General features: G+C 40.2%; 1 protein-coding gene across 2 annotated transcripts in view; it reads left to right on the top strand.

Annotated features, from left to right (window-relative positions):
• The window catches only part of PARN (poly(A)-specific ribonuclease), a 197,371-nt gene that overhangs the window by 103,970 nt on the left and 69,865 nt on the right, over positions 1 to 23,536 (top strand). The gene's annotated exons all lie outside the window — the stretch shown is intronic.

The following is a 23,536-nucleotide window of genomic DNA, read 5'->3' on the forward strand; positions in this document are numbered from 1 at the left end:
AGTTGTCTTTCCTTTTCTTTCCTGTGGCTTCCTACAGTTGGGTTGCCGTTCTAATTAATCTCTTATCAGTGCAGTCAGGGGTCTCCTTTGGAGCCTCTTGCGGGGGTCCCACTTCAGTAGTTACTAGAGCAGCTTTCTGTTACAGAGGTTAACTTTTGAGTAGGTTCATAAGGAATGTGAGGATTCCACAGGCACAGGAGAAGTTTGCTGTAAGGTGCAGTTGTACTCATTAGGGCTATGGATTTATTCTGACACTCAGTTTGGGCAGCTGGTTTGGGCACGGTTTTAAAAATACAGTCAGTCCTCATTATTCACAGATTCTGTCTATTTGTGAATTCAGGTATTCAATTTTCTGTAACCCACAATTCAGTTTTCACGTGCTTTTTGGTCATCCCCAGGGATATGCAGATTGGGAAAATTTTGTATTGCCCAACGTGTGCTCCCAGCCAAAGCTGAAGGAGACCACACTCTGCCTTCCAGTTTCTGCTCTTGGGCTGTAAACACAGCTCCTTTTCACAGGCTTTTAGTGCCAGTTTTTTGTTTTGAATTTTTGTCCTTTTTATTAGTGATTTTGCTGTTGAAAATGACCCCAAATCATAGTGTTGGAGGGATACCCAGTGTTCCTGAATGCAAGAAGGCTGTGAAGTGCCTTACAGAGAAAATACGTGTTAGATGAGCTTTGTTCACACATGAGTTATAGTGCTGTTGGCCATGAGTTCAGTGTTAATGAATCAAGAATATATTAACTAAGATGTCTTTAAACAGAAACACACATAAAACAAGATAATATATTGATCGGTTGATGAAAATATGATCAGAGGCTTGTAGGACCCTAATCTTGTTGTAGTTCCCTAGAAACAGTGACTCAGCATTTGCTAATTCAGCTTTTGTGATTTCAAACAGAAAAAAATTATGACAGATTTGGTGTAAAAATCATGATTGGCTTTATTTGCAGTTCTAGAATGGGACAACAACTCATTACGTAAAATAGAATAAGCGTTCCAATGAGCTGGGCAGAGGAGGTTGGTTTTATAGATAGAGAAGGGTTGAAGAAAGCAGAAACAGAAAACAAAAACAGATTGGTCATTTCAGAGTTGCTGTCCTTGTAAAGGTTAAAGCAGAGGGAACTCAATTTATCATGTCAGGTAAAACTGGCTTGTTTGGAGATTCAGCTATTTACTCTCATTTGGATTCCCCACAAGGTCAGATAGAGAGATTAGTTTCAGCTTGGTGACATGGAACTTTAACATGAGTGACTCCATTTCAGTTTGGTCCTTTGGGCCTAGTGCAGGAGCTCAGTCCAAATCATTGACCTCTGTACATTTTATTTAACAGTGGAGACTTTATGGAATATAGCTGCAAGACTAGAGTGTTTGTTGCTCTCTGCCTTCCTTTCTTCACCAGGGTGTTTGACCCAAAGCCATTAGGAAGAGGATTTCTGGGCTGTCTACTTTTTATTTGCTTTTAAAGAAGAGGTACTTACCTCAGAGCTTCAGGAGAGTCATTCTGGTTCTTGCCTGACAAGAGAAATGCTGCAAAGATGGGCTGGCTGCAGGGATGCCCAGCCACTTCTGGCCCAACTTTAACCCTGGCACGGTGACCATGGACGGCTCCAAGTACTGGATAGTTAGGTAAATGGAGACATAGGATACAACCGTTGAATTTGACTTTAATTGAAGATGATGTTGCTTTATTCTTTTCTTGATAGTTTATTTTCTGCAGGTGAATCTCCTTATTGTGGGTTACAGCCTTGACTTTTCCTTTGTGTGATGAGGTTTGAGAAAACCAGGGATGTATGGTTTACTTTGCCAGCCTGTTCATTTCAGCTGCTGATTAATGGCCCTTTTAGAAGGAAGCGGCCTGAGATGGGAGCTGAGTAAAAACAGTGGATGAGGCCGGGCACGGTGGCTCACGCCTGTAATCCCAGCACTTTGGGAGGCTAAGGTGGGCGGATCACAAGGTCAGGAGATCGAGATCATCCTAGCTAACATGATGAAACCCCGTCTCTATTAAAAATACAAAAAAATTAGCCAGGTGTGGTGGTGGGCGCCTGTAGTCCCAGCTACTCAGGGGGCTGAGGCAGGAGAATGGCGTGAACCCGGGAGGCAGAGCTTTCAGTGAGCCGAGATCGCGCCACTGCACTACAGCTTGGGCGACACATCAAGACTCCGTCTCAAAAAAAGAAAAAAAAGTGGATGATTTAATTCTTTTGGCAGGTGCTTGGGAAGAGTAACATGGAGAAACTTTGTTTATAGGTGGTGGCTCTCGCCTGTAATCCCAGCACTTTGGGAGGCTGAGGTGGGTGAATCACTTAAGGTCAGGAGTCTGAGACCAGCCTGGCCAACATGGTGAAACCCCGCCTCTACTAAAAATACAAAAAAAATGAGCCAGGCCGGGTGGTGCACACCTGTAATCCTAGCTACTCAGGCTGAGGTTGGAGGATTGCTTGAACCCAGGAGGTGGAGGTTGCAGTGAGCCAGGATCACACCACTGTACACTTCAGTTTGGGCTCCATCTCAAAAAAAAAAGAAAAAGAAAATTTGGTTGAAATTATGGTGAGAACACTCAGTGTCCTTCCTATTAGGCAATCTTTCTTTTCACCTCTGTACAAATGACAGTACAATCTTTTCCTGGTGGAGTCTACAATTAAGAAGAGTGTTGCTTTTTAGGTCTGTTGAGTGAACTGAATCTCTGGATTCACTGAGCGGCTCTGTTTTAGGCTTGCAGGGCCCCTTTGCAGGTAGGTGATAATGAAGAGAGGGTGCCATGAACAGGAGGGACAGGCTGAGGGGAGGGTCCTGTGTCCCAGCAGAGCACACAGCCTCCATGCCATTGCCTTCCCTCACCTCCTGGAAGCTTGATTCATGGTCCCGGTTTGCTTGCTGTGCTGACCTTCATTTGAATGGGATGTTTGTGCACCCTACCTTGGTCTGGGAATAATTGGGTTCCCTGCCTTGCCATCATAGAAGGGTTGTCCCTTCTGTGACCACTGCATTGAGAGTTACAAAATACCACATCAGTATTAAGTTCTGGAAACTGATGAGTCTTGGACAACTTCAAACTAGGCATCCTGAGTTTTCTAGAGACATCCTTATCTTTCAGATGGGAGGGAGTCATCTGTTTCATTTCTTGGGGGACTCCCAGCCTTTATCCCTTGATGCATTTACTTCCTCATCTGTAGAGGGGCACATTTACTAGCTTAAGAACTTAATCTGGATCTTCTTCTTAGAGATCTTCATACTGAAATTCCATTGCAAGATTATCTGTAAGTATTCTGGATAACTTCAGACAAACTGAAACAAGGAAATTTAACACTCCTCATATTTTGTAGTAGTAGTAGTAGTTTCTGTTATAGTCTGTTTTAAAATCTGTCATTGTTTAAATCCTTCTCTTTTCTCATGAAATTATGTTCCCTTCCTCCCTATTACATATGCTGGGTTGGACTATAATATTTAAAAGAGAGATTCATCTTGATATACAAAGGAAGTAAGAGTTTCATTTTATATGTATGATATTCTATGTTGTCTAGTAATAGAAAGATTTAATGGATCTGAACAAGGAAAGACACACATAAAAACTATGAAGCAGGATCCAAGTGGCACTGATGGCTGTATTTTGCTGATGTTAACTACTTGGAGAAATTTTTACAGGCAGTTGATTACTCAGTTTTCATATTGTTTCTGAGATATTTTAATTGAATAATGTTTGGGAAATTATATTCTAGTGGAGATAAAATATCTTCAGTAAAATATTTTAAGTAAATTTAAAGAGTTTCCTTTAAATTATCAGTAGGTTTCTAATTTTGTTAAAGGAGCTTTTCCCCTCCTTGTCTTTCCCCACTTCGAATGCTTGCAAGCAGTTTGAAAAGTGATTATGTTCAAGCTTGATCTTTGTCTTCTTATCTTGATAAATCGAATACTCTTAATGCTGCAGTTTAGCAGCAGCAGTGAACAGCTGCCCCTAGGAGTAAAGATCTTTTTCATAATTTATATTTGGACAGGAAGGTGTACCTGGTAATAAATCTTGATGATGTAAACGGCCAGCAATGGACCAAGGGTATGATGGCATACTGGTTTGCCTTCAGGCCTTGGCTGTTCTTCGAGAGCTTACTGATAAGAAAAAAACAAACAAAGGGCCGAGCGCGGTGGCTCACGCTTGTAATCCCAGCACTTTGGGAGGCCGAGGCGGGTGGATCAGGAGGTCAGGAGATGGAGACCACGGTGAAACCCCTCTCTACTAAAAATACAAAAAATTAGCCGGGCGTGTTGGCGGGCGCCTGTAGTCCCAGCTGCTCGGAGAGGCTGAGGCAGGAGAATGGCGTGAACCCGGGAGGCGGAGCTTGCAGTGAGCCAAGATTGCGCCACTGCACTCCAGCCTGGGCGACAGAGCGAGACTCCGTCTCAAAAAAAGAAAAAAAGAAGTCATAACCAGGTAGCTGTCTTGGGGAAACAACACTCCATGAAATATTTTAAGTGTCTTAGGCTAAGAAAAGTGAGAATTTTAATACATCACAGGTTAGAATCAACTACAGTCATGTGCTACATAATGACATTTCAGTCAGCTATGGACTGCATGTACTACAGTGGCCCCATAAGATTGTCATACCATATTTTTACTGTACCTTTTCTGTGTTTAGATAAACAAATACTTAACCATTGTGTTACAGTTGCCTACCGTATTCAGTACCATGCTGTGCAGGTTTGTAGCCTAGGATCAGTAGGCTATACTGTATAGCCCAGGCGTGTAGTAGGCTACACCATCTAGTGTAAGTGCTCCCTATGGTGTTCACACAACAATGCATTCCTCAGAACATACCCCTTCATTAGGCAACACGTGACTATACTTAGGTTGTTTCAGGACCTCCCTGTCCTCTGAATGACTGAGCTCTTTATGTCCCTAATCCTTCTGTCACTTCTGGGAGGCTCAAAGAGGCAGGCAGGTTTTGTTTTCCTTTGGTTAGCTGTTCTGTCTTTGATATTAATTGTAATAATCATTTCATATTTTGTATAAATCTTTAGACTTCTGTATCTGATCTCTCTATGTATGTACAGTATTAATTTTAGGTCAGCAGGAGGATAGACTTCTCCGACTGTGTTCAGAGAAATGGGGCAGAAAGCAGAGATTGCTCTAATTTGCATCCTGTCCTGACTATATTTTCTGATTGCATTGCATTGTGTTAGAGAATGTGGTTAAGACAGTGTGTGCTATTTGTTGAGTCTTGCTTTATGGCCTAGTCAGGTTTTGTAAATGTGCCAAGTTTGTGTGAAAGTACATTTTCTAATTGTTAAGTGTAGGGTTTGTCAGAAATGTCCCAATCTTCTGTATATTTACTAATTATTTGTGTTTGCTTGACGTGAGTTTATAATTGGGGGATATATGTATGTATATGTATAGTTTGTGTGTGTGTGTGTGTGTGTGTGTGTGTACTTGTTAGTTTTTCTTTATAATTCTGTCAGTTTTTGCTTTGCATAGTTTAATGCTCTTTTTCTAATTAGTGGTTTGTTGTTTGGGGTTTTTTTGTCCTAAACTCTCTTTTGTCTGATAACTTTATGTCAAGGTTTTCCTTTTTTGTTTGGTGTTTGCCTGATACATCTTTTTCATCCTTTTACTTCTGAATTCTTTCTGAGTTGCTTTCTGAGTAGCTTTTTATGTGTCTTTTGTGAAGAGCATCTAGATGTAAATTTGCTTTTCTTTAGTCTGAGAATCTGTCTTTTAAATGGTGAATTGGGTCCATTTATCTTCACTATTACCAGGTGTTTTCTTCATTTTTTCTTAGCACGCACTTATGGAGCAGGCTTGAGATGAGATTTCTCTTTACAGACCTTTCTCTCCCCACCCTAGGCCATGGACAGGGAGCTTTGGTTGCCATTTCTCTGGGCTAGTTGTTGTTCTTGCCTTCTTCACTTGGAGAGGGCAGCCTTTCTGTGTGCCCAGCTTGATGCAGGGACCTTGTTCCAGCTTCCTGTGCCACAAGGTCTGAGGCCTTGTGTGGGTCTGTGTGACTTCTGGATATTGGCCCCTGTACCTGGTCTTGTTTTCCCCTTTTTTCCACCAGGGCTGTCCCAGCCCACTCTTTCTCTTAAGCCCTGGCTTTACATTTTCTCTTATTTCTCCCCTTCCTGCTTCCCTCTTATTAAGAGACCAAGTCTCACTGTGCTGCCCAGGCTGGCCTTAAACTCCAGGGCTCAAGCCATCCTCCTGCCTCAACCTCCCAGGTAGCTAGGATTTCAGGCGTGTGCCACCATGCCCAGCTTTTTTCTTTCTTATTTCTGATACCTGAGATTTGTGCATTTAGGAAAAAAAGTTCTAATTATCCTTTAATACTCCTATACATTCCTAGTGGGAAGAGGCTGTACCTTAGCTCAGCCTACCTCCTCACCTGCACCCCAATTCTGTTTGGTTCTTAATGTGCAGATGATGTTTGTGGCCAAAGATCTCTCTGTAATATTGGTGTTTGAGATTTTCTTGTTTTTACCTGCTGGACTATTTTTACCTTTGACTTAGCTCCTTAGTAATACAGTCATAAGCTTAATAACAGGGGCCACCTTCTGAGAAATGTGTTGTTAGGCATTTTCATTGTGTGAACATCGTTGTGTACTTAAACCTATATGGTACAGCGTACTGTAGTCCTAGACTACAAGAAGTAGCCTGTTGCTTTTAGGCTGTACACCTGTACAGCATGTTACTGTACTGAATACAGTAGGCAGTTGTAATGCAATGGTATTTGTATATCTAAACATAGAAAAGATATAGTATCATAGTCTTATGGGACCACCATATATATGGGGGTCCACTGTTGACTGAAACGTCAATAGGTGGTGGTTACATGTATTTTTTTTTTTTTTTTTTTTTTTTTGAGATGGAGTTCTCTCTTGTTGCCCAGGCTGGGGTGCAATAGCGCAATCTTGGCTTACCACAACCTCCACCTCTCGGGTTCAAGCAATTCTCCTGCCTCAGCCTCCCTCCCGTATAGCTGGGATTACAGGCGTGTACCGCTACACCCTGCTAATTTTGTACTTTTAGTAGAGATGGGGTTTCTTCATGTTGGTCAGGCTGGTCTCAAACTCCTGACGTCAGGTGATCTGCCCGCCACGGCCTCTCAAAGTGCTGGGATTACAGGCGTGAGCCACCGTGCCCAGCCAATTACATATATTTAACAAATATTCCAAATGGAAAGCAGAAGCGTTCCTGTGGCTGTGAACCAATGTTCAGTGGAGTGGCTCTGTGTGTTTATTTCCTGACATGTGACTTTACACAGGCTTTACCGCATGTCAGAGATTTGCCAGGCTGGAGGATGGGGTGAGACAGGGACCTGCAGGCCATAGAATTTTTTGGCAACCCTGGTTTACTTTCAGAGAACGGCTGCAAGAGATTGAGTTTGGGGCCTCATCTTCATTATTCTAAAGGGAAAAGAAGAGGAAATTCTCTGTTGTCTGTCAAGTACTCTATTTTGCTTTGTTTTTCATATGAAAAAGAAAAGGGAATGTTTAGGTTTGCCAAAGTATACATTATAGCAGCCCTTGATAGAGCTGAAAAGCAGTGAAAGTGAAAATGATGTTTGGATAAAAATCTTAACTTACTGAAGCTATTTGGAGAAACTAGACTAGACAATTAAAGGATAAAGCATTGTGTCACCAGAGAGGCCAAGACCACGGCTGTGGCAGTAACCAGTCTCCTCCATGCTCTGAGGGAGAACCTGTTGCACTCACGTTGTTTGGTTGATCTTTTTATTGTGGAAAAAAATGTCCAAGACACACACACCGTAAAGAAGAATATAGTGACAAGTCTGTACTCACCCCCAACCCCTTCAGCCACTTATCGTGCGTCTCTACAAACACCTGCTGTCTCACTTTTTGTTTTATTTTGAAGTGTATTTTAGATCCATATCATGTTCACTGGGAAATATTCCAGTGCGTGTCTCTTAAAAACAGATTTTTTTTTTTTTGAGACAGGGTTTCACTCCCATCACCCAGGCTGGAGTGCAGTGGTGCGATCTCCGCTCACTACAACCTCCACCTCCCAGGCTCAAGCTGTTCTCCTGCCTCAGCCTCCCTAGTAGCTGGGACTACAGGTGCGTGTCACTGTACCTGGCTAATTTTTGGTAGAGACGGGGTTTTGATATGTTGCCCAGGCTGGTCTGAAACTCCTAAGCTCAAACAGTCTGCCCACCTTGGCCTCCCAAAGCGCTGAGATTACAGGCATGAGCCACCATGCCTGGCCCACAGATTTTTTTTAAACATAGGTACAATATTAGTATTGCTCCTAAAAAATAAATCATTAGTATCTTAATATGATAAACTATTGATAGACTGTTAAAATTTCAAGTTATCTCACAAATGTCATGAGTTTATCTTTTTCAGTTGAAGTCAAGATTCATATAAGGGCCACACATGGTGGTTGTTGAAATGTCTGTGGTGTCTCTTAATCTATCAGTGTGTCTCTCTTCTGCCTTCAACCCTCATTTGTTGAAGAAGCAAGGTTATTTGTCCTGTAGCATTTCTTACAGTCTGAACTTTACTGATGGTATCCACTCCCCACCTCTCGTGTTGTTTTATATATTCTTTTGTCCTGCTTTTTCATATAAGCTTGTTGTTAAAGCTAGAAACTTGATCAGAAGAAGAATTGATGTTTTGAGGCTGCAAGACTGCTTCACAGGAGGTGATGTGTTCTTCCATCAGGAAGCACATCTAGTATCTAGTATCTCTCTTTTTGTGTGTGATTTATTGGCTGTGTTAATTCTTAACCTAGATCCATTATTTCATTAGAGACTGCAATATGGGGATACTGTAATTCTAGCATGGCTTTTTGTTTTATTCGTTGGAATATATCTGTAAAGAGAAACTTTTACTTGTCTGCTATGTGGTTGGCAATTGGTATAGGAAAAGCAGAATTTATGTTTGATTCTTGCCTAGAAATGGACAATAGTGACCAGTTAGTTTGTTTTAGTATCATCATGGACATAATGACATAGAGACATCTATAATATGATTTAGTCAGTCACAGTTTTGACCCTTACTAATGCCCCAGTTCTCCCAGTGTTGCAAATCAGAACCTCTTGAGGTTGGCCGATGAATTCTTTTGACTGGCCCTCTGAGATGACAAGATGTTCCAGGCTCATCTTGTACATTTGCTTCCCCAGACCTGGAATCAGCACTTCTACAAAGCTCTGGTTCCTTTCATGGAAAATGGCATTTCGAGACCTCATTCTGGGTGCTAGAGTGCTCATTGTACTGGATTGGTTATTGTTTCTGAGCCTTTACAACAGACAGAGCTCAGAAAATGTTCCTCCTCCCCTCCCCTCCCCTCCCCTCCCCTCCACCCTCCACTCACGTCCCCTCCCCTCCCCTTCCCCTCCCTTCCTCTCTCCTCTCGCCTCCCCTCCACGCCCATCTCTTTTCTTTCTTTCAGATAAAAATACATCATGAGTTCAGACTGATATTTCTGATACAACATCAGGACTATAGGTTTTCTACTTAATCTTTTTTGTCCTAAATATATACCTTCTTTCTCTCATAGCAAGAATCCTGGTTCTCAATGACACTGGAGATGGTAGAAATAGAAAATCATATAATCATTCAGTTGCTTTATCCCATGATACACGCCCCACAGCCTCAGAATAACAAAACCAGTGCATTCGCCACCTATTTAATAATCGAGGATGTCTTAATATTTGTCTTTTGCAGTTCTTTCCACCTTAGTGTATCTCTAGGGGTGCACAATCTGATAGCTTCTAGAACATTCCCTCTCTGTGAGCTTATGCCCCCAGTTGGAGACATTGGGTTCGTTTGTTTTCTTTTATTTTCATTTCTTAGAGATCACTTTTAAAAATATAACTGTTCTGTAATTATTTAAAATATTGTTGTAGTTCCAAAGTCAAATTTAAAAGACAAGTTGTACTATATTGAGAAAAGTCTAGTTTTTAATTCCTGTCTCCTCCATCCTGTTCTCTCTTCACCTTAATGAGTAACTATTTAAAAGTAATTTTTGTTTTGCTTCATCCTTCCATTGTTTTTCTTAATATAAAAAGATAAGTATACATATTTATATTCTTCTGTTTCTTAGGTAAATTGTAATCTGCTATATTTACTTTTTTCTACTTTTTTTTTTTATTTTACAAGCCATTCAGGAGATTATTGCATGGTAGTACCACAGTAGTAATATGGCATAGTGTGCGATTTTGCTTTGCTAGCCAATCTGAATTTTTTTTAAATTTTAACACATAAATTAAGCCCATTTAAATGTATTGGTATAGCCAATATGTTTGGCCTTGGCTCTGTCATTGTTTCATATTACATATGTATGTATGTATGCAAGTCTTTTATATGAGTAGTTATTTTATTTTATTTTATTTTTTGAGACAGGGTCTTACTCTGTTGCCTAGGCTGGAGTGTAGTGGTGTGATCTCAGCTCACTGCAGCCTTGACCTCCTGGGTATATGAAGTAGTCTTTCTCTGTGGTCTGTTTTATTTATTCTCTTATCTCTTTTAATTTGTATTATTTTTATTATTTTTGTGGGTTTTTTTAAAAAGAGCAAATTAAATTTTTGTTCTGAGGGCTACATATGCCATTATGTAATACCATAGCCACTCCCCATTTTTTTCATTATCCATTATTTTCCTGATAGGAATACTGAAATTAGATAACACCCCCTCAACATCTGATTTGAAAAAACTCCTTTTGGCCAGGCATGGTGGCTCATGCCTTGTAATCTCAGCACTTTGGGAGGCCAAAGCGGATCACTTGAGGCCAGGAGTTTGAGACCAGCCTGGCCAGCCCCATCACTACTAAAAATACAAAAAAATTAGCTGGGTGTGGTGGCACGCACCTGTAATCGCAGCTACTCAGGAAGCCAAGGCATGAGAGTCACTTGAACTTGAGAGGTAGAGGTTGCAGTGAGCCAAGATTATACCGCTGCACTCTAGCCTGGGCAACAAGAGCAAAACTCTGTCTCAAAAAAAGAAAAAAGAAAAAAGAACCTTTTATTTTCTGTTAACTTATAAGGCAATCTTCAAGCATATTCTGTTTTTTAGCATATAAGCATATAAACTGTTCACTTATAAGGCAGTCGTCAAGCATGTTCTATTTTTCAGATGTCCTCCTCGATCTAAACCTCATTTTTTGAACACATAATGGTTTAAAACAATACTTACTGTTTCCCATAATTCTGTAGGTTGCCTAGGCAGTTCTGGTCTAGGCCAGACTGGCTGGGATTGGATGACCTCAGTCACACTTCTGGAGTCTCAGCTGGGATTACTGGGACAGTGGGAGCCTCTCCCCATGTGGCCCCTCATCCTGTAGATGGCTAGTCCAGGCTTGTCCACATGGTGACCAAAGGGTTCCCAGCAGCAAAACTGCACAAGCTACCCTGCAAGCTTCAGTTTGCGTTATGCTTGTTAACACACCTTCAGCCAAAGCAGGTCTCATGCCAATCTTAAATTCAAGGGGAGCAGTAAATACACCACACCTCTTGATGGCAGGAGCAGAAAAGTCACATTGCAAGGGGCATGCATAAAAAGGAAGGATTTTTTTGCCATTTTATAATCTGCCACACATAACGTTATACAGTACTTCAGTCTTGTCTCTTTTTAGTCATTGTCTATTGGTTCCCTACTATGACCAATATTGAAATTAGCTATAATCTCTTACTTTCCCTGCCTTCCCTCTTCTGTGTCTGATTTGGAGAAATACCCTTTATTAGCTGCGAGGAAGTCAGCACTCTTATTCTACCTTCTTGTGTGCCCTCTTCATTCTGTCCTTTTCTTTTTAAAATAATTATGCCATATCTACATTGTCAGAAGCAAATAGCCATTGTGTACTCTATGCTAACGCTTATAACCATTGTTTAGTCTCCGTTTTACAGGTAAGTGTACATTTAATCCTCACTTTCAGTTCCTACGATGATGTTTGTTCCGTGAGTTTGGTCATCTACTACATTTTTTTTGGAAGAGTCATGGGAAAAATGCTCCCTGAGTTCTTGAATGTTAGTTTGTCAGAAGCCTTTGTAGTTGAAAGTAGGCTCAGCTCAGCTAGGTGTAAAATTATATATAAAAGAACCCTTGATTCAAATGTTCTTTCTTTGAGAATCTTAAATATGTTCCATTTTATTTTGGCTCGAAATGCTTCTCTCAAAGTGTGATGGCAATCTGATTTTTTTCTTCTTGACTTACTCTTTTTGACCAGATGCACTGAATTTTTTTTAAGCCTCCTAGTTTTACTGAAATGTATATTTTGACTAGTTGTTTTGGATCTGTTTTCACAGATGTATATGGTATAGCCTTCCAGCATGCAATATTGAGCCTTTTTTGTTTATCTGAGCAAAGTTGTCTTGAGTTGTAATTTTCAGCATTGTTGTGTTCCCTTGTTTTTGTTTTTGTCTACGAAAACTTCTATTATAGCTATTTGGATCTTTGCTCATCGTCTGTGTCACTTTCTTTCAAATCATTTTTAATTTATTTATTTTCTAATTTAATTTAATTCTTTTTTGGTTTTAAAATTTTTTATCTTTTAATTATCTATTTCTTTTAAGGCATGTTGTGTTTTTTATTCTTGTATTTTTTCTAATTTGGCCCTCATAAAACAATTTTCATTTTTATATCTAATTTTTTTTTTTAGTTTTAATGTTTTCTTGAGTACTATGACCTCATTTCTGAGATTTCCTAGTTCTGACTTAATGTTCATTCTATTTATCTGTCTGTCTATGAGTTTACTTATTTATTTTTAGTCGAGTATCTGTCTGTTAACCTAGGCTGGAGTGCGTTGGTGCTATCATAGCTCACTGCAGCCTCAATCTCCTGGCCTCAAGCAATCCTCCTGCTTCAGCCTCCTGAGTAGCTAGGACTACAGGTGTGCGCCAGTATGCCTGGCTAATTAAAAAATAAAAAAATTAAGACACAGGGTCTTGCTGTATTGCCCAGGCTGGCCTTGAATCCTTGGGTTCAAATAATCCCCCTGCCTCAGCCTCTCAAGTAGCTAGGATTATGGGTGCAAGCCACCACGCCTAGCCTTAATGTTCTTTCATATATTATTATCTTAAATCTTTTAGTTCATTTCAAAATATTAGGTACAGCTTTTCATCTCTTTTTTAGGCGTGTCTTTCTGTCATGCATTCATTGGCCATAGGGAGAATTTTTTCTGCCGCTGCTTTATGGGATTTAAATGCAGTCCTCTTCACTTACCTCTAGTGGCTGTTTTCCTTTCTTCTTACTGCTAAAATCTCTGAGAAAACATTAAATTGACAGTAAAATATTTCCATCTACGTATGTTTAAGGTCAGTTGTTGGGCCAGTGAAAGCAGTAAAACTGCAACAAAACATACTGTAGAATTTGCTACCTGAGGTGGAATTCATGTTTATATTGGGGACATCTGTTTAAAAAAAGTTAGCAGCCAGGAGTGGTGGCACAAGCCTATAGTCCCAGCTACTCAGGAGACTGAGGCAGGAGGATTGTGGAGCCCAGGAGTTCAAGTCCAGCCTGGGCAATATAGCAAGATCCCATCTCAAAGGCTGAACAGTAAGAGACAAAAACAAGTATATGTTCTGGAATTTGGTGAAGAAATGAGTAACCAGCACAGTGACACATTGACAAGGGCAAGTTTGGTTGAGGGGACAATAAGGAACAGGCAAGCGCTGATTCGTAAAGATGTTTGTTCTTTGGGCCACATACTGTGTTACTCCCCACAGAGAAGTTACATGTTGGAAACTTAGCTTCACCTTGGCATCTGTGATAATTAACAAGTTGATTTAATGTAGCTTCCCTGTGCAGCCTTGTTTATGCCATAGAGTATCTGCTATATGCTTGCTTATTCCAGATCATACTCCATAGGTCCTCAGGTGGCCTTTTCACTCACTACTTCGTCCGTTCTCCCTTGGGAGAAGGGAGCAGGAAGCTGGAAGACAAGCTGGCCACGTGCTGCAAGGCCTTCTGGCCGAGTTACTGATTTTGCTCTTAGTGAACTATCTAAAAAGTTACTCCAGTTCATAGCCATAAGGTAACCTTTTGGGCCAGAACTCATAAAATATGGCATATTTTAAGTATGGTATTTTATATTATAAGTATGGCATATTTCTGAGGAAATATCTTTCCTCAGATATTTAGTGATTCAGTCTCCCTCACCTCACCTCCATCGAATGATTGTTCAAAATTTCTTAATGATGTTGTGCTTTCAACTGCATTTAAAGTGACTCTTGGCCGGGCACAGTCTCATGCCTGTAATCCCAGCACTTTGGGAAGCCGAGGCGGGTGGATCATGAGGTCAGGAGATCGAGATCATCCTGGCTAACACAGTGAAACCCCGTCTCTACTAAAAATACAAAAAAAATTAGCCAGGCGTGGTGGCGGGCACCTGTAGTCCCAGCTACTCAGGAGGCTGAGGCAGGAGAATGGCATGAAGTCGGGAGGCGGGGAGGTTGCAGTGAGCCCAGATAGTGCCACTGCACTCCAGCCTGGGTTACAGAGCAAGAATCCATCTCAAAAAAATAAATAAATAAATTACATTACATTAAATCAATAAAGTGACTCATATCCGCCCTTCCTTGCTCTCTTGTTTTCTGAAGCACTGATTGTTTCCTTTTATCCATACCTCCACAATTGTCTTGTTTCCTTAACTGGAATCTGAGGTTCATGATATGTCCCCTGTGCCTACTACAATCCCTTATGTGCACTAGTGCTCAAATGTTTATTGAATTAATGCATGTGTGCGAGGCACTGACCTGGTACTGAGGATACTGTGGTGAACAAAACAGATGCCCTGCCCTCATGGAGTTTGCAGTCTAGTGGGAGAGACAGAAGTTAGTCCAGTAAAGGGTAGAAAGTGCTTTGAGAGGGCAGAACAGGGTAAACGGACCTCGTCTGCAGCCATCAGGGCAGGCTTCTCTAAGAAATAGAGTTTTGCGCCAAGAAGTGAAAGAATGATCAGTGAGAGCTTTGTGACAGTGGCAGGAACGCTCCATGATGATGAAGCGCCTTTTCCAAAGGCTTAGCCACAACAGGGAGAAGGGCCGACAGGTTCCAGGAGTGGCAGAAGGCCAGTGCCAAGCAGTATTGTGCGGGCAGGGGAGGGAGCAGGAAGCTGGAAGACAGGCCATGTGCAGAGCCTTCTGGCCCAGTTACAGATTTTGCTCTTAGTGAACTATCTAAAAAGTAGCTTCAGTTCTTAGCTATAAGGTAACCTGTTGGGCCAGAACTCATTAAGTATGGTACATTATGTCTAATGAAGACAGGATTTTACAGGACTCCCAGCACCAAACGCTAATCATTACTGGTAGAATCCGTGGGCCATGGCTTAAAAATGGTTTCCTCGTAACAAATTTGAGAGAACAAAGCATAGCTCAGGTAAAATGAATATATATAGTAAATAGTTCATGTTTGTGTTATATATGAGCAGTTTATATTACGCTAATGATTTTGTTTTTGATAATTATACTTTATTTGCTGAAGTTTTGAAAATATTTTTGGCCAGGCGCAGTGGCTCACGCCTGTAATCCCAGCACTTTGGGAGGCCGAGGTGGGCAGATCACTTTAGGTCAGGAGTTGAAGACTAGACTGGCCAACATGGTGAAACCCCGTCTCTACTAAAAATACAAAAACTAGCCAGGCATGGTGGCACACACCTGTAATCCCAGCGACTCAGGAGGCTGAGGTACAAGAATCGCTTGAATCCTGGAGGTGGAGGTTGCAACAGTGAGCCAGAATCACGCCACTGCACTCCAGTTTGGGTGACAGAGCGAGACTCCGTCTCAAAAATAATGATAATATTTTTTAAGTGCTTCTGGTAGAGAAACATTTATTTGAGCTGTAAGAAACAACAACAAAAACCCCTTAAAAATGTGCAAGATGAGTGCTTGCTTTTATTGCTGATTTTACCTGGATGGTCAAATTCTGTAGAAATGTATGGATAAACATATCAGAGGCAATAAGGCGGAGTGGAAAGAACTCCATTTTTGGAGTCTCATAAAGTCCCACTTGGATTTCTGGGGTCCCACCCTTGATTTCTTATCAAAGGTTTCTGAGCCCAGGTGTCCTCCTGAGTAAAACGAAGCTGAAGTAATACTTTGCATGCACATCTGGAGCAAGACAGTGAGCCTCCTCCTCACAGACACACCATTCCCCCTGGTGTCTTTAGAGCAGACCTCACAGGATGGATCTGAGGATGAGTGAGATGATTTTTTTCTTTTTTTGAGAGAGTCTCACTCTGTTGCCCAGGCTGGAGTGCAGTGGTGTGATCTGGGCTCACTGCAACCTCCACCTCCCAGGCTCAAGCAGTTCTCATGCCTCAGCCTCCCGAGTAGCTGGGACTACAGGCGGGCACCACCACACCCAGCTAATTTTTTGTATTTTTATTACAGACAGGGTTTCAGCATGTTCGCTAGGCTGGTCTCAAACTCATGACCTCAAGTGATCTGCCTGGCTCAGCCTCCCAAAATGTTGGGATTACAGGCGTGAACTACCACACCCGGCCAGGATGGTTATTAATACAACACTTAGCACAGTCATGACAAGTCAAGGAGCTCTCAACTAAATGGTAATTCTTAGCTACACAGTGGAAGATTAAATTCTTTGTCTTACTGATTTTTGTACGCAATGCCTTTTTAACTTATGTCTTCCAGAAGGAAGGAAAAAAATCACTTTATTTTTAGACCCTAGAGTCTTTTCAGAATTACTTATAAAGTAGGTTATAGATGTATTTAATGGCCAGGCCTGGTGAGTCACGCCTATAATCCCAGTGCTTTGGGAGGCTGAGGCTTGAGGACAGTTCAAGACCAGCGTAGGTAACACAGCAAGACCCTCATCTCTACAAAGAAATTTTAAAAATTAGCTGAGCATGGTAGCACACACCTGTAGTCCCAGCTACTTGGGAGGCTGAGGCAGGAGGATTGCTTGAGGCCAGGAGTTTGAAGCTGCAGTAAGTGATGATCGTGCCACTCTACTCCAGACTGGGTGACACAGTGAGACCCTGTGTCTAAAATAACATAACACAATATGACATGACATGACATGACGTGACATGACATAACATAACATAGTGGATGCATTTAACCTTTTGGGTGTACATGGATCTCTGCTTGAAACTGCTACACCCAATAATTCAGGAGGCAGAGAAGAACCAGACATGTCTCAGTCTTATATTTTTGTCATGATTTGAGCTCACTGAGTCAAGCTTATATTATGTGTGATGTATTGTTGATTAGCTGTTCTTTCTGACTAGTGTAGGAATTTATCTGCTGCCTGAACACTTCCCAAGTAATTTTTTTTTTAAATGAGCCATCAAATAGGATGTGGTTTGGGGTTTCTCAGCAGTGGGAATGGATTTGTGTTAATCTGTCTAGACGCTCTTTCCCTGTCCTTTGTGAACAAACAGTGGCATTCATTTCTGAGCAGGGTGTTGAGGGTATAGCCTTGTGTTCATCGAACAAGCCAAGCTATCTCATCCTTGACCTTTAAAAGATAATGGGACCTTGGACTCATCACCCTGTGTCAACTCATGGAGGTAAACAAGCTAGTGCTTAAGGCTTTAAGCTAGCAGTGAATTTTTAATTTTTATTTCTTACATTTTTTTAACAAGGGAAGACTAATGTATAATTTAAAGGAAATATTTTCATAGATTTGATAGTAGAATAAGAAGAACTTATGATCTGATTTTGTGTATTCATGGGGCTCTTTAAAAGGAGAAATGATCCAGAAACTACCTTGATTGAGCAATCCCATGGTTGGGTGGCATTCAGAACTTTTGACATTGATGAATATTTTTTCCTCTGTGGCTCAGTTTTTTTCTGAAAAGAAAAATTGCCTCAGAAACATTTTCTGCTGTTTTTATAGATGTCTTTTCTTCCTTTGCCTTGTCTTTCCCCCTCCTGGTTTAGCGTAACAAAAGAGTAAATTTGGCTAGGTGATAAGCATTGTCTGCATGGCAAAGTCAAAACACCATGTCACATAGATGGGAGTGGCTGGACTTCTGCCCTGGGCGTCTGCTGTTGGCAGCCAAGGACTGGAGCATGGAGATCTAGGCTCAAAACACAGTGCCCTGGCATGGACTTCAAAAAACCAGAAGGGTAGATTAAGAAACTGAGTCCAGCTGAAAGTTTGGGTTTCCTTATTTGTCGTTTTAACTAAGTAATTATTTTCTTTCTCTTTGAGTCTCTGAGTTTTTTTTAAATCATAAAGATTAATTTTTCTTCCATACTTGTGGATTAAACACATTTTTACAAAGTCCTATGTAATTTGTGGTTCAGTGTAGGCACTTAATTTTTCCTAAGTTTATAGCTTCCCCATTCTTCATTTTTTTCCCCCTAGAATTCGCCAAAATGATAGAAAAATAACAGTATGGGGTACATTGGATATTTTATATGTAATGGTTAAAAGAGCCACCTTGATGGCAGTTTACAGTTTAGGAGAATATGTAGCTTTACTCAGTTTTTCTGCAGTTTTTGTTGACTTATTTTTTGGCAAAACTTATCACCCCATGCTTTGAAAACGGCCCTCACATTTTCCTTTTCTTCACAAATGAACATATTCCCCCAGCCTCTGCTGTTCTTTCCTTTGAGGAGAGTCTCAGGCTGCAAAGATGCCTGAAGTGCCTTGGCAGCAACACCCAGTAGATGACAGGAGGAATCTTTAGGTGATCCGGGAATCCTTCTCAATGGGAACATCCTACCAGTTGTTTTTTCCGTTGTCCTGTTGGGGTGTTTTTGTTTGTTTGCTCTGGCTGAGGATTTAGCCCTCTCCACCAAAAGATAGTTGTTAGGAGTATGTTAGAATCAACCAAGCCCTCACATTTTTGTTTTGCAGCTCTGGTAAGTTGTGAAATCCATTTCTGAGGGATCCAAAGCCAGTAACAAGGACACTTACCCATTATCTTCTTTTTCTACTAAAAGAAATTCAATGCCAAAGATGTATTCCTTGAAGAATAGAAAAACATGCAAACTTTTCCAGGGGTTGAGGATGTACTGATTATATGAAGCAAGTTTTACACTTTGCCCTAGTACTTGTTTAGTGTAGTTAATAATGTAAATAAAAGTATCTTTCAAGTGCTGTTAGAAATTGGTGGATTTGACCAGCTGTTAGAGCTTAATATTGGTGGGTAGGCTTTAAATGTTGATGAGAATTGATCTTCATAATTTGTTATCTATCTTATGTGATGGATGGAGTTTAAGGCTTAAAATTTGCATCTTCCAAAGGTCCTTTCACATGAAAAAGGATTAGTTATTAAACTGCTTTACCATTTCAATAAAAATTTAAAATAAACTGTTAGCCAAAGAAAAAATTAATAATCATGCAGTAAGTCACACTTACTAAATAAAGCCATTTCTTTCCCTTCTCTCCACCTCCAGCTCAGTAGCTCCTACGTGCGCTGTTTATTCTTTCTGTGAGCCTGCAGGGCCAGCTTAGTGGTGATGTTGCCAAGAGAGTATCTATGGGTGGGTAGGTGGTGTCTGGATGCCACATCAGGAGCTGATGAGTAAGTCTAACAAACAGCTGACACAAGGTTTATACTTTTCTTAGGCAACTTCTCAAACAAGCTGTTTAGCGTAAGCCAGAAACATCTTACCTACTGTAACCTTGTAGGAGAGAGATACCTCTCTCTTTGCAAAGGGGCGTCTTTCTTGAGAGGTCAGTCTCAGTGGGTGATGTCACCTGAGTTATTTTAATTATTTCGGAATAATTTTTTTAATTTATAATTTAACTGCTTCTTTGGAAATTTTACCTTTAAAAAATTTTTTTTACCTTCTGGATTCTCAGGATGATTTTATTCTCAAAACCACTTACTTTGAATAAAATTTTTTTTTTTTTTAAATTAAGATACTGGGTCTTGCTGTGTTGCCCAGGCTGGTCTTGAACTCCTGGGCTCAAGTGATCCACATCAGCCTCTCAAAGTGCTGGGATTATAGGTGTTAGCCACCATGCCCCGCCCCCTGAGAATAATTTTTAAATTATCTTTTTTTTTTCAAGTTTCCAAATAAAACAGGTACATATTTATGACAGAAAATTTGGGAAACACACAGTAATGAAACATAATCACCCAGAAATAATTATGATAACATTCTTATCATATTTTCTTACAGTATCATGTTTCATTATTTTATGTAGGTGTAATCATACTATAGATGGACTTGAAGATTTGCTTTTCTCATTAACAGTTGAGAAATGTTCTCAAGCTGTTTAAACTCTGTGAAATCATTTTAAATTTTAACTGACTATATTAGATAAGCCATCAAGTTGATATGCCATAATTTGTTTACTCAACAGTATTCTTATTACAGGATCTTTCGTTTATTTTTTATTTTTACTACAATTTTTATTACTCTCAAACCTCTTTGGGCATAGGAATTTCATATGAAAGAAAGAGCTGCAAATGGGAAGTTAAAAGTCTCTGGAATTTCATTTGGCCCCCCTTTTTTTTTTCCCTGTCGACTAGGCTGGAGTGCGGTGGTGCAATCTTGGCTCACTGCAATCTCTGCCTCTCAGGTTCAAGTGATTCTTGCACCTCAGCCTCCCGAGTAGCTGAGACTACAGACACACACCACCATGCCTTTTTTGTATTTTTAATAGAGACGGTTTTGCCATGTTGGCCAGGCCAGTCTCATACTCCTGGGCCCAAGCTATCCACCCACCTTGGCCACCCAAAGTGCTGGGATTACAGGTGTGAGCCACCACGCCTGGCCTTCACTTGGCCTCTGTTGATTACGTGATAGAGTCAGAGAGCTGGTTTCAACAAAAAGTTTCAGAATCAGAATTTTTTCTTTTCTTTTTTTTTTTTTTTTGAGACCGAATTTCTCTCTTGTTGCCCAAACTGGAGTGCAATGGCACCATCTCAGCTCACCACAACCTCCACCTCCCAGGTTCAAGTGATTCTCCTGCCTCAGCCTCCCGAGTAGCTGGGATTACTGGCATGCACCACCACGCCCAGCTAATTTTGTATTTTTAGTAGAGACGGGGTTTCTCCATGTTGGTCAGGCTGGTCTCGAACTCCGGACCTTAGATGATCTGCCTGCCTCGGCCTCCCAAAGTGCTGGGATTATAGGCGTGAGCCACCACACCCAGCCCAGAATTTGTTATAGATTGTCAGATCACCCTCTAAAAAAGGTTATATTAGTTACTCTTCTCCAACATTAAGTCTTTTCAGAACCATTCTTACTGGCATTTCTTTGATTACTACTGAGAGAGAATGCATTTTCTTTCCTTTTTTGTTTGTTTTTGGAGTTAGACCTCATGCATTTTATTTTTTATTGACATTTTCTCCCACTCTTTTTCTTTTTTTTAAGGCAGTGAGGTCTCAGTATATTGGCCAGGCTGGACTTGAACTCCTGGACTCAAGCAGTCCTCCTGCCTCAGCCTCTCAAGTAGCTGGAACTAAAGGCTCGTGCCACTGCATTCAGCTTCACTTTTTATTCTGAAAAATTTCAAACCTATAGATAATTTGGCAACATTCTATCATATTTGCTCTATCTCCCTCTCTGCAGACACACACATATATACACAAGCATAATATATACATATGTGAACATGTATACATGCATTTGTTTTTTATTGCTAAACTACTTGAGAGTCATAGACATAACAGTTTGCTTAAAAATATTTTAGTGTATTTCTCTTAAGAACACAGGCTTTTTAAAAATATTGCCCTAATATATTTATCACACTCAGGAAATTTAACACTGATATGACTTTGATGTGATCTAATGTCCATGTTGCAATCAAATTTCCCCAAATGTCCTAATAATGTCCCTTACAGTTTTTCTATTTTTATTTTTGGATCTAAGCTCCAGTCAAAGTCTTGTGTTACTTTTAGTCATCATAGCTCTTTAGTCTTCAGTCTCCTTTAATCTGGAATAGTTCCCCAGCCTGTTTCTTGTTTTCACAAGCTGAGGAGTTCAGATCAGTTGTTTTACAGTGTCCTTCAATTTGTATGTTTCTGATTGTCTCATGATAAGATTCAGATTAAATGTTTTTGGCAGGAGTACCACGTAGTTGATGTGCTCTTTTCAGTGCATCACACTGAAAGGCACGTGGTATCAGTTTGTTCTGCGACTGCTAATGTTTGGTTTGACATCATTTAGGTAAATAGTGGTCACAGATATTTCCATCGTAGCCTTCCTGCTTTGTAATAAATAAGTACTCTGTGAGTAATACTTTGAGACTGTGAAACCCTGTTCCTCAGTAATCTTTCATCTAGCAGCATTAATGTCCATTGATGATTTTTTTAAAAAACGGATTGCTTTTGAAATTTTATGACCTCTTTGTGCAAGGATGTCATTCAAATTTTAGTTTACATGTTGCCAAAGCTGACACTGGAATTATTTTCAGAGGTTTAATTGGTTGTTATTATTTTGTGATTTGTGTGCTTTTCTTGCTGATTTATAAGTACACCTACATCATGATTATTATTTATTACATTTAATGAGCCATTGGTTATTAGGTACAAGACATGGTTCTGAAATCCTTATAATTGTATGAACTACAGGTATATTCCCCCTCCCCTCATTTTATAGGAGAAAATGATGCTTAGATAGATTAATCCTGAGTTTTGTATTTGGCAAATATTTGTCCCAATTTGTTGTACAGTTTTGTGTGTGTGTGTGTGTGTTTTAAGAGACAAGGTCTTGCTTTGTTACCCAGTATTCACAGGTGTGATTATAGCACCCTACAGCTTCAGCCTTTAACTCCTGGGCTCGAGGTCCTCCCACCTCAGCCTCTGGAGGAGCTGGGACTACAGGCATGCACCACTGTGCCCAGCTCTTCTTAATCTAGTCTATGTTGCTGTAGCAAAGCTTTACATTTTCCATAGTACATCTGTCAGTTTATTCTTTTATAGTTTCTGGCTTTAGTGTCCTGTTCAGAAGCATTAACATTTAATTTATTAGGAATGAGGTTTGTTCACTTGTCTTTCAGTAAGTAAGATTGCCAGATTTCACTTAAAATAGCTGTGTCCCAAATATTGTATGATATACTAAACAATGATATGTAATTTATCTGAAATTTGGCATCTTGCATTGTTATGTGGTAACTTTATCAGTAAGACTTTCCCTGACCACTTAATTTAAAATCGCAACCCACATCTCAGTACTGCCTGCTTTTTGTTTTCTCCGTAGCACTGCACGTACACTGTATATTTTAATTTTTTGTTTAGTGTCTATATCTCACCACTAGAATGTAAAATCCATGAAGTCAGGCTTTTTATTTTAACTTTTAAATGGAGGCTTAACATACATATAGGAAAATACGCATATGAAACTGTACTGCTCAACGAGTTGTCTTAGGAGGGCAAAGATTTTTTTTATTCTTAGTTTTTCTCAATGCTTAAAATAGTAAGTGATCAGCAAATATTTGTTGATTGAATCAATGATATAACCTACGAGAGACGCATTCATGTTACTTTTTTCCAAATAACAAGCCAGATAATTTATTGATTATGTATTGTTTGGTTATTATTCTTTTGAAAGTGTATTTTTTCTCCCCCTCCCTACTTTCTCCCTCACATAATTTTTATTTATTTATTTTTTGAGACGGAGTCTTGCTCTGTCACCCAGGCTGGAGTGCAATGG

Source organism: Hylobates moloch, unplaced genomic scaffold (genome assembly GCF_009828535.3).
Source record: "Hylobates moloch isolate HMO894 unplaced genomic scaffold, HMol_V3 SCAFFOLD_23, whole genome shotgun sequence".
In the NCBI taxonomy this organism is placed as follows: Eukaryota; Metazoa; Chordata; class Mammalia; order Primates; family Hylobatidae; genus Hylobates; species Hylobates moloch.